Source organism: Chinchilla lanigera, unplaced genomic scaffold (genome assembly GCF_000276665.1).
Source record: "Chinchilla lanigera isolate Chin_1 unplaced genomic scaffold, ChiLan1.0 scaffold00033, whole genome shotgun sequence".
Lineage (NCBI taxonomy): Eukaryota > Metazoa > Chordata > Mammalia > Rodentia > Chinchillidae > Chinchilla > Chinchilla lanigera.
In genome coordinates, this window is record NW_004955434.1 from 1,601,199 (window position 1) to 1,613,932 (window position 12,734).

The window sequence follows — 12,734 nt, forward strand, 5'->3', positions numbered from 1 at the left end:
TACAGAAAGGAACAGTAAATAATTACTTGTTTGATCAGTCTTGCATGTCTCTATTTGTTTTCCTGAGAAACCACTTTGAAGATATCAATAAGTAATACAACAACCATGGTTAATTTCCTACAACTTTGTCTGTAACTCTGTTTCGTTTGTATTGTTCTTATGCTGCTTTGTAAATGGATGTCTGTCTGTTAATATGTTTTTCTTCTTCTATTTTTTAAAATAAAAATATAAAGTCTAAGTCTACTGAATCTGACATTTGGACCTACTTGAAGTTAGTTACTTTTGACTGTTCTTCCTCTTTCTCTTGAGCATAGTTCATACTTTTATGTTTCTTTGTACATCTTTTCATTTTTTTGAAAAAAACTAGACATTGTAGGTTATTGGATTTTTTTTTGAGAGTTTTATATCTTGTAATTTCTTGGACTTGACCTGAATGCTTATCTCAGTTAAGTTTTTAAATACTTATTTTTATTTCTTGTCTGGTTTCCTAATGGTTGTGGATGTGTTTTCATATCTTAGATACCAACCAATAATTTAGGTTAAGATTGTATTCAAATACCTCAAACCATAATCCTCCAGCTCTCGCTGATAGGGCTTTGTGTTCATTTGCGGGCATATTCAATGCTAAAGTTATTCCTTGGCCTTGCCTCTTACTTTCCACCAGGCAGCTCAGATTTCTGCGGCACACCTGCCTAGTTGCCAGTTAGACAAGGGTGTATGGGACTGATGTATGGGATGGATTACCTAGGCTCTCTGTGTCTCTTTCATTTTCAAAGGTAGGGAGAATTTTGGCCTCTTTATGCCTATAGAGGTGATTATATGTTTTTAAAGCATGAAAGATGCAGGTGTTTTATTTACAAATCCAATTTATGATTAAAGGAGAAAGAATCTGCTTTCCCAGACCAACATTTCTTTCTCTTCAGAAATATCACATCAGAAGTGATATTTTGATACAGAATATAATTTATATTTAAGTGGGGGTAAACTATGAATTTAATTTAAATTTTATCTTGACACGTGAGTGATGGGTTATATTGACTATAAGGCAATTTGTGTGGGTGGGGTGACTTGATTTTTTTTGGTTTTTGGTTTTCTTCCAGTACCGGGAATCGAACTCACTACCTTGCGCTTGCCAGGCAGGTGCTGTGCCACTGAGCTAAATCCCCACCCCCTGTGACTTGATTATTGTACCCATAAAAATGATGATGATGCGATGTACATCATTAAATTCCTTATTTCAAAATGGACTTATTTTAAATCCAAGCAAGATTTAAAAATTGTGAACATGTTGCAAATTTATACTATAACTAATAGTTAATTATTCATGTTAATGGAGATAAGCAAAAGTGTGATAATGTCCAAATGTTAGACAAAATGAAGATCACATAGGCTGCTGTGGTTTTAAAATATAATTCTATTGGGAAATAATCTTCTTTATCAGATACAGATTTTAGTTACCAAGATTAAAGTCCGTATATGTATTCTTTACTTTTGTCTTGACATTTGTTTAAGGAACTGTATTGTCACCATTTTACAGATCAAGAAAATGTGGTTGCAAGAAGCTGCTCAAGGACAGGTATATAAAAATATAATACAGATTAGAAACCCAGATGACCTGACCTCCAAGATCAGGTTCATAGGGTGTATGACCATGCATTTTGACAGTTCACAGAACTGTTTCCCTGTGGAGGGTAATATGAATTTTAAAGGTGAGACTTTTTCATTTCCTTATTTTCCTTCCTGTTGAACTTGTAGCATTGCTCTTGAGACTGATTAAAAAGAGTCCACTTATAGCAGTTTTAACCTTTCTCTTTGCTCTCCTACAACTTCCCTAGGACAGAGCAGTAATTGCTTTTACATACTTTATAGCTCTTGCTTCACTCTAGAAGACAAAATATATAAGCACAATGGCTTTGCAGTCACTTAAATAGAAGTAATCTTCCTTCTGCCTTCCAAATTTTAGAAAAACTTAAGTAAACATCTTTAATCTTAAACTTGGCCTTTTGAAAATTCACCACTTTCAAACTCGATGTAACAATCAGACTAGTGCTCCAAATTCACTGTATTCTCTATTTCCTTCATTGTATGCTGAATATATGATAATCAAGTGAAAAATAAAAAATTAGCCACAACTTTTCTCTTTTAATAAAAATATTTGTGATATGTAAAGGTATTTTATATTACCCTTGAGTTTCATTTATTTAATTATGTTTTTCCAGGGTATGATTCTTCTTTAAATATCACATTTGGGGGGTCAATGAAAAAATTAAAAAAGATCATACTTGGCCTCTATACTTGGAAAACACATAATGAATTTAAATAATACCTCAGATATCTGAGAGTGATTTATTAAAATTTGCTAATTTTTTGTTTGAAATTACCCATTAATAGGGGATAGGAGGTTTCCTGTCCTATGGGATGACTGACACGTTACCAAATGGACTGAGAATGCTAATGTTTATTTACCTTTTGAGAATGAATGTGGTCCAAAACATTTTAGTCTCTCTGAGGCTCACAACAGAGATGGAAAAGGTCTCATGAACAAGAAACATAAACTAGTAGTCTTCACCTTTGCAAAGGACTTCCACAGTGTTGGGGGTGATTCTGAATCTGAGGGCAAGAGGAATGCATATAGCACTTGAAGCCAAACTCTGGGTGAAAAATGAGAAGTATGGGAGTATCTTATTTTTTCTTGCTGGTTTTTCTGAGGTTTAAATCAAATTCATCTTCTTGACAGAGGCTATTTTCCTCACAACTTTATTCATTTTGAGGTGACTCAGTGTTCTAACAACTAAGGGCTTCCCTTTCCACTCAGTGTGACTTAGAAGGGTTGGTTTTTACACAAAGTAGAAACTTTTAGAAGGTCCATTGCCTCTGAAGTTTGTGCACAAATGCCCTATAGCTGTGGATAACCTCAGACCCCAATGTATTAATTGTTCTAAAAAAATCACCAAATTACCCATATAAGCCTAGAAGGACTGTCCACTTTTATCTCTCCTCTCAAACACACACTTCTAACTGACTACCACAAACAGGCCTAGAGAATAAAAGATGTAGTTTGATGACTTCTAACAATGAAATGTAAATAAGCAGTAATAGATTTATTAGATTTTAAATGTAAGAATTATGTTCCAATACATCAAACACTTCTGTAACTTTTTGCATGAAGTATAATTGTTTTCATATTGTCTCTCCTGGTAAGTGGGGTTTCAAACAGAGCACTTAAAGAAATGATGTGAAAAACAGGTTTCAGGACTATGTGATGAAAAGGAAAAACTGAGGAAACTCTCTGTTATGGTTTAGATCTTTGTTCTTCCGTGCCCTTTGCCTTAGAGTCCGCTGACCATGGGTGGAAACTGGGAGCCAAAATAAATCTCTCTTCATTTGAAATGTGGGTATTGGACATTCATATCAGGAAAGTAACTAATATAGATTTTGGTACTAAGAAAGTGGGGTCACTGCTGTGACTACTTGACCATGTGCTTCAGAAACCTTTGCAAGAGGATTTTGAAGAAGTTTGAAGAGGCAGCCTAGAGAAATCTTAGATTGCTGTTAGCAGAGCTTGATGTATAATTCTGGTTGGAGCTCAGAAGATCAGAATGCTGATAGAAATGTGACAGTAAGGATCAGGCTTAGGGGGTTTTAGTTGGAAACAAGGATTCCATAGGCAGTTGGTCTAGAGGACATGTGTGTTACACTCTGGCAAAAAATTTGTCTATATTTTACCCATGTCCTGAGATTTGGGAGATAAGGGAAGTGGATTAGTTAATCTGGCAGAGAAAATTTCAAGGAAGTCCAGCATTCAAGCTCTGGCATGGCTACTGCTGGCTGCTTTAGCCACATCAACAGTGAGAATCAGGAGAATTGAACGGAACTGAATGATTTTTAAAAGCTGGAGCCCAGGAGAATATGATTGCTGAAAAGATTAGCGTTATGAAGAAACCATATATATTTTTGCATCAGGACAATAGGAAAGATGGCTTAAATGCATCTCAGGAATTGGCCAGACCTGACCCATCAAGGGCTGAAAGGAGCAAAAGTACAATCTTTCATTTGAAAAGAAAGACTGTGGGACCCATGCTTGTGAAGGGCTTCTGAGGGAACTGGTTTCTCAGGATTCATTTCACAGGTCTCAGCCATCCAGGCACTCAGAGACTACAGCAGCCATGGTCCAAGTGGGCCTGGCTACTGCTTAAACTGGCAGAAGCCCTTTGTGTCATCCACATAGTGGTGGCTTTATAGGTATACCAAATGCAAGAGTTATAAGGTCATGGAGGGTTCTACCAAGATTTCAGAGGGAATTGTGATAGTCTAGGCAGTATGTCCCTGAAGGGGCAGGGTGTGAAACTGTGAGAGTAAAGCCAAAGATGGAGACCTTAGGAATTATTATATCCCAGGAATGTGGAATGTGGAAAGCTGCAGACAGAGAATAGAACCAGCTTGAGAAATAAGTCATGTGGGCTGCAACTCACAATGCTATAGGGAGCAGGGTCACCTAACACCTTCGGAGTCCACATCTCACTACAACTTGCCTCAGGTGCTGGATATGGAGTTATGATTTCATGTTTTTGATCTTGGTTTGGTCCAATTCCTTTCTGTTCTGCTATTCCTTCCTTCTGTAATAGGAGTGTTTATCCTGTGCCACTGTATGTTGGGAAAATTTAACTTTCTTTTTAATTTTTATAGGGGATAATAGCTAAGGGTTTACCTGTGTCACAGGAGATTTTGGACTTGGACTTTTCAGCATTGCTGGAACTGTTAAGACTTTGATGACTCTTAGAGATGAACTAAAGGTCATGAGCCTCTTGAGGTCCTGGAAAGCGTCTTATGGTTTAGATCTAAAATGTCCCCTACATGTCTCATACTTCAGAGATGGCACCTGATTAGAGGAGGCTGGTCTGGTCACTGGGGTGTGAGCTGGATGGATGTATTCTTGTCCTTGCCTCCTCCATTTGCCTCTGTTTTATCACTGCTATGGAGTAAGTGCCTTTCTTCCGCTATGCCAGTGTCATGCCATTTATGACTTACAGTCACCTGACCATAGACTGAAATAATTAACTAAAGTAAACTTCACATCCTTTAAGTTGTGGGTGTCTGGTATTTTTGTACTAGCAATGGGAAAATGGCTAATCCATTTCTAAAGGTGACATTTCCATGTGGAATATAATATGACTTAAATTTGTAATTAGACATCTAGAAATTGAAACATTGGATTGAGGCACTGAAAGGTGAACATGAATGATTAGGGGCAGATGAATAGCACTTAGAAATATCTCAGAAAGTCACGTATTGACAGAAAGCCCCAGAGTCCCCATGCAAACTCCGAGTCATGAGAAACTTGAGGAGGAAATTTCTCCAATTTCCTTTTGGGGGAATAATAGAAATAAAAAATTTTTTTCTTTCTGTCTTTAAAAACATTGTGAGGTCTGCTAAAAAGAAACTACTAGTGTAGAAAATAAAGGTGTTAGAGTTGGCCCTGAGATGTAACTTTTCCATGAAGATCTTTAGAATTCAGATTTGACTTTGTGGAATGTCAGCTATTATTTATGACCATACTTAGATGTGTCAGTACATAAATAATAAATGTTTGGTCCATTTTATTTCTTAGAGCATAGGATGTGTGGATGGTCTTAGAAATTCTAGTTCCTTCTCCCTGACAGTTATTTGAAGTTTTTTCTGACCCATCAAGGTGGAAGTCAACATTCTTCTCCATGAGACAATAAGTTCATGACATTGGCTACAAGAAAAATACAGGACATATTTGCTGGGTTCTGATTTATTTGCAGAGTTCGTTAAAATTGTCGGATGAAACTTAGGTTTGTATAAAATATGCATAGAAGCTATTTAGCTGCTGTATTATTTCTGTACTTTATATGATAAATGTGTATAAATATCAGGCAGCCATTACACAGAAACTACAGTGAATTTAGAAAAGAGGAGATTTGTCTGGTTGGTTGTGCAGGTGATGGAAATCAAATGGGAGATTCTAAGGATTAATAACATTAGGAAGCTATTACCACCACGTTTTAGTTATCTACTGTTGTGTACCATTAATGCCCCAAGTTTAGTGGTTTAAAACAGCAAACTCTCACATGGTTTCTGCAGGCCATGAATGTGGCCATGGATCACATGGGTTTTTCTGGCTCTGCAATCTGATCTGTGGGTGTTTGGCTGAGTGAGGATTACCTCATAAGATCATCCAGGAGATAGCTAGTAAGCTTTGTTCCCTGCCATGGGAGCCTCTCCACAGGGTAGCATTAAGTCACAGCAGCTGGCTTCCTTAGAACAAGTAATCTAAGACAGTGAGTGAGAGTAAATTGGAGAATAACCTGGTTTGCCTGCCATCCAGCTCTACTCCAAAGTAGACAGTCCACTTTCCCTTGCTAAAAGTTAGTCAGAAAGGGAACCTGTATGAGTCAACCCTCTTAGCAAAGTAGGCAGAGTGGGGAAAAGTTCAGCAATATATCAGAGGGCAAACACTCCCCAAGACAGGTATGTATACATTGCATAAGACCTGCAGCAAAGGGTCCTTGACTGCTGTAGTTAACTCAGAGATACCAATAGATATTTTAAACTTTTTGAGGCTAATGTAGTAATAACTTTTGTCCATTGGAAACACGTGCAATACTAGCTTAAGGCAGTTCACAGGTTCAACATGAGATAGTGCTAAATTCCTTTTTGGTATCTTGCAGCTGCTGGGACTACCTACTTGAGTAACTGGAATTGGGGTATATCTATGCATAGAGGAGCTATGAAAAACTCCTAAGCCACAGTATGAACTAAGAAAGTTTGAAATTGGGCATTATTTCCATTATGGCCCACCATAGCCATTTGATACAACCTGCCTGGGGAATTTAAGTCTTCAGGGCCTTAGTGTCTAGCTTTCTGCTTCCTCTCATCCCATTTTTACTTAAATGTTGCAGAATTTGAGGGTGGGGCATGAGAATTATGTAGTTCTGATCATGTAGAGTGAATAAAGGTGTGTCCTAAAAACAAAGTAACACCTTGGATCCTGGAGAGTGATTCATTTGCAAAGGCTACTGTTTGAAAGGAAGAAAAATCTGGAGGCATAAATACATATGGTGTAGTCAAACTCCACAGCTTTCAGCTCCTTACACACCCAGTGTTCGCAGATAGCTTCGGCCTTTGCACCTGCTGTCTGCATTGCTACAGCAGACTTCCTCCTCTCTCTGCCTGTCCACCTCCAGTAGGGGCTGATTTCCCTCTAGGCTTTATCCCAAGGCTCACTGTCTCTAGAAAGGTTTCCTTTGTTCCCTCGACTGGTGCAGTGGCCTTTCTGTGTTTCATAGTAGCTGCTACCCTTCCATTATTACATTAACTGCACTGGACCACAAACCATCCTTCTGTCTTTCTTCTCCCTGTATTGTAAGTTGCATAAAGGAAAAACTCATTGTTGTCAGGTCACCATTGTATGTTCAGGACCTACTACAGTGCTTGGCCTCTAGGGAGTCAATAAATATTTAAAGATGATTATCTAAGAGAGATTGCAGCTTTCCTTCCAGTGAGCCAAGGCAGATGCTTCTACTGGTGACAAAACATCTACTATATTCCTAAACGGTATTACAACAGGAAATGGTACTTTAATAGGAAATACAGCTTAAAAAGGTCCACATACTGACATTACAACTCAAATGTTCATAAGAAAAACTTTATTTATAGTAGACAGTTGTGCCCTTTCTTGTCTTTTGAATATCATCCTTCAGTTTCCCTCTCTCAAACATGGGTCTCTTGTTGATAACATCTCTTGGTCTTTAGAAAGCCCAAGAAATCTCAGCCGCCCCTCTGTGTCATCTCAGGGTATATGTGTGTGTTTGAGATTTCCACAGGTCCCTGCATCAGTGCCATTGCTATCACCTAAACATCATGCCCCTGCGTTGCCAGGCTGAAGGCCAGGCTCCCTCGGGGCAGCATATACTCTCTTCAGGATATTCTCTGGAAAGCCAGGCCCAGCCGACTTACCCTGTTATTCCACCCAGCCTCCTTGTGGGTCCTATTATTTTCTACTCCTCACAACCAAGGCTCAGAATAAAGAGAGCCTGCCTCCGTGTCTAAGGTAGGATGTTAACCCTGGTCTTGTAACTTGTAAGCCGGTATCTACAACTTTATTTTATATACTCTCTGAGCTCAATCTTCTATGCTTGTATTTTTTTTTTGAATTGAAAATATAACCTCTTTTTACCTTAGTGCTTACCTCTGACTAATCAAAAGTATTTTGGCATTTGGAGGAGTATTTTTCCTGTGTGCATAAAAACATCTGAAATTCAAAGCCGGGCAATGACTTCTTTGTTGAGGAGGTAGATGCCCTGCCTTTACCTAGGGATGTGGGCCTGTGTTCATGGCTCAACTTTACTGGTGAAAAGGAGAAAAAATTCAAAGCACAGAGGTGGGGGAGTGCAGGCAGACAAGGGAATTTAATATCCCAAAATATGTTTCTACCCCATTTGTAGCAATCATTTATATTGCATTTGTATTATATTTATAGGAATTTTTATAGTACACAAAAATTTTAGCTCTTCATGCAGTAGAATGATGGATAAGAACTCAAACTGTAGACCAGCTTTTTAATCCTGTTTTAGCTACTCACCAGCAATGTGATGTTGGATGAGCTAATTTTTTAACTTTCTTCATTTGTCAAATACAGATAAAGGGATCTAAGAACAGAACCATACCATAAAGCTATAATCAACATGAAAGCCTCATCTAGGTAAAGAACTTAGAATTGGTACACGCTATTTATTGGCATGATTTTTGCTTCAAGACATGGAAGAATATAAATTAGAAGCACACTACTTTTTAAGCTTGTATTAATCTCTTTGAGGCCTGCCTACTGTCAAATTTGTTCAAATTCTAGGCTCAACTATGGATCTCCTCTTATTTTAAAGTTTGGGTAAGGAAAATAGAGGTCATTCACTGCTAGTATATATGTGTTAGTGCCATCTATCTGGTCATTCCTCATGACCCTGTGGTACCTTTCAGCCAGGCAGGGCTGGTAGGTTTTATTGATCAATGTCAAGAGCCAGAGAGTTTCTAGCCTGACTTCTCAAGTGGAGGCAGGGAGTGGGGAACAGTTCCAGCCTTCATTAAACCTGTAGCACTGTACATATCTCCCATGTCTCTGCCTTCCTATCCAAGAGCATACCCTTCTCCCTTCCTTTTCTGGGCCAGTTTAACTCAACCTGCTAGAAGCTCACACATTAGAAAGAAAAGCCAGCAAAGGAGATTGACATCAGGAACATTTCTGCTTCTGCAGTGCAATTCTTATGTTTAAGCAAAGGCCCACTGTAGCAGAAGCAAAGCATATCTAGTACCTCAGTAAATTTTCCTGCTATGCATTGAATAAATGGGAGCAGGTATTGTAATTAAGCCACAATATAATGGAAAGATAAAAAATTTTGAATTACACGTTAATCATTTAACCTAAGTCCAGTGAATGAGTTTTAGAAATGGACACTGTAGACAATATCGAATAGTTGTGTTCAACTATTCGATAGTTGAACTTTACTGGTAAAAAGGATAACAATTTCAAAGAACATGAGTAAAAAATATGAAATTTGACTAAAATTGTAAGATTTTGGTCAGGGTTGTACTTAGGAGAAAAAAGAAAGAAATTGGTCTGACTGAATACTTGACTGGTTTTAGAAAGAATTCATGCAAGCAATTGGAATGAATTAAAAAATCTTAAGATAATAATTAGAATGAAGTTAGAATTCTGAAGCTAGAACTGGTTTAGTACTTGAAGTTACATGTTTCTGCATAATTAAAGATAGAAATGCACTTCCAGCTGCCTAGCTTCCTGCCTCGTAGGCCCCCAGAGGGGGGGCCCCCGGCGCACAGGGAGCCATGGGCGGGGAGCGCTGGTCTTTGGACCGGTGGCTCACTCCCTGCCTCGTAGGCCCCTAGAAGGAGGGCTTCTGGCGCACAGGGAGCCACAGGCGGGGAGTGCCGGTCTTCTGGCTGGCTAGCTTCCTGCCTCATAGGCCCCCAGAGGGAGGGCCCTCGGAGCATGGGGAGCCATGCAGCGGTGAGCGCTGTTGCGCGCTGGCCCTTAGGCTGGCCACCGCCGCTCAATTGAGATCTATCATGACACAGAGAAACAATGACACAATTGGCCCACCATGCACAAGCTGCAGATGCCCACCCACGGATGTGTGTGAATCATTCAAACTTTGAACAATCCCTGGGAATACATGCCATACAACGGGCCACTCTTGCTCCTGCCATTGAGAACCAGAAAGGTCCAGAGCCAGCGGAGGAGCAGCTGTTGAACAAGGACTCAGAGAACATGAGAATGCAGACTAAGCCCACGGAGTCAGAGGTCCTGTGGACTGGGGTCACGAGAGCTGCTCGGAAGCTGTAAACCAGGAGGACCTTGCACAATACCTGCAGAGACTCCCTGGAAGCCATTCTTCCCCTGACAGTACAGGCTGTGGTGGAGCTGGGGAGAAGTCTGCAGCAGGATTCCTGCTGCCTGTGCTGACAGTTGGGGAGAGGACACTAACTGGTTGTGGGGTCCCAATGCGATGGGAGGCTGGAGAGAAAACGCTACAAAAAATGGCCTTCGCCCCAGACGGCTCACTTGATTTTTGACAACCCTTAGGCTGTAACTACCTGTTAGATCCTTCTTGTGTATCTCTGTCTTCCTGAGAAACCACTTTGAAGATACCACCATGTATTACAGCAGTCATTGATATTTTCCTACTAATCTATCCATAACTCTGTAATGTTTGTATTGTTCCTATCCTATTTCATAAATGGATGCATGTTTATTATTATGTGTTTCCTACAACAACCATTGAGAATTATTGAATGATTATTCAATAGGTCACTCATGTATAGTTCTATTTATATTCTTTAGAAGCCACTTTGAAGATACTTAAGTATAGTACAACAACTATTGATAATCTCCTACCTCTTTTGTCTGTAACTCACTATCATTTGTCTATTTGTTTTCCTGGGAAACCATCTTGTAGATAACAATATGTAAAACAATAACCATTGATAATTTCCTACCACTTTGTCTGTAATTTGGTAAGCCCCCCCTATTATTATGTTATCCTTCTTTTACTCTTTTTTAAAAAAAAAGATAGAAATGCAAATATATACACAAACCAATGAAATTTTGTACGAAAACCTAGGCAATGTGTAGAGGTGAAAGAGAACTTTATAACCCAAACTAAAAACTCAGAACCTGTGAAAGGAAAATACAGAAGCATTTATTAAAAATTGAAAACATTTTAGATGTATAATACAGTATCAAAAGGCAAAAAATAGATGATGCACTTGGGAAATCCCTATCTGGTAATACAAATAGCAAAGGATACATATATATATAATTATATATATAAAATTATAAATAATTATACACATAAAATTATATATATAATTATATATATAATTATACACAGCACTTATGACTTGAAAAAGACAAATGAGGCAGAAGAAAATGGTGAAAAGTATATGCTCGATAAACACACAAAAAGTTGATAGATTGTATAAATTTACTGATATTAGGCCAACAAAATAAACAGACACAAATGTAAAGGACTGCCTAAGGGAATACTAGTATAAGAAAGGACATTCATATGTCAACAATGGAATTTATGCATACACTGGAAAGAGATGTGGCAATGTCTGTTAAAATTAAAATTAAAATATAGATATAGGTGACCTAACAAATTCACTTATTTAAATATACCCTTGAACAAAAGGCAGCTATAAACAGAAGTGTACACAATTTATCATCATATTGTGCATGATACTTAATGAATTATGGCACATTCACAGTATGAGAAGTTACACATCTATTAGAAGGAATAAACTGGCACTGTATGATTTTAGAGGGATTCACATAAATTGCTATTTACTAAGTAAACAAATGCTTAGAGGAATGTGTACAATATCCAATTTTTCTTAAATGATAACTTTCATATAAGTGCGTGTATGTGATTAGAGAGATACATACAAACCTTTAACATGGGGTACTTGGGGGTGATGGTGATTGGGCGGGGGGTGGCAAAAGAAATATTTGTAGATAAGAAGAAAGGAGAAAAAAATCTAGATAAAAAAACCAGATGTACAGTTGCCAAATAAAAGTACACGTGCGTACAAATTAGGGAGAAAGATAAAATTAGTTCTGTGCATACTGATCTATGTGAATGCTCCACAATATTCTGTCAAGTGTCAGTTTGTAATTCATGTGGTATGATTCAAATTTTATTAAAATAATTATCTAGATGTGTACATATTTATCTTCTATGTTTATGTTTATGTACCTATGGACATACATAAGTAGAAAGTTATAGAAACCTACACGAGACTGGATACTCTAGGTAGTTAGAATGGAGTAGGGACAGCATGGCATTTTTATTTCATGTTTTGTTATGCATTGTTTCATTGTTTGCTGAGACAAAATACCCAATGCCCAAAATTAAGGAAGGAAAGGTTTATTTAGCTTACAGTTTGTGGAGGTTTCAGTCCATAATCAGCTGGCTCCCAGGCTGGGTAGCAGGGCACAGGGGCAACACTTCAAGGTGGCACAAGACAGCAAAAGCAGCAACAACAAAAAGGGGGAGGGTGGCGAACAAGCCTCTTTTCCCTCCTTATATAGTATATGGGTTATCCACCCATGCCCACACCATCTCCATGCCCTCTTCTTGCACAGGTTCAGGATGAGTACAAAGTAAGGACCCTGCTCCCTGCTGAGTCACATAGTT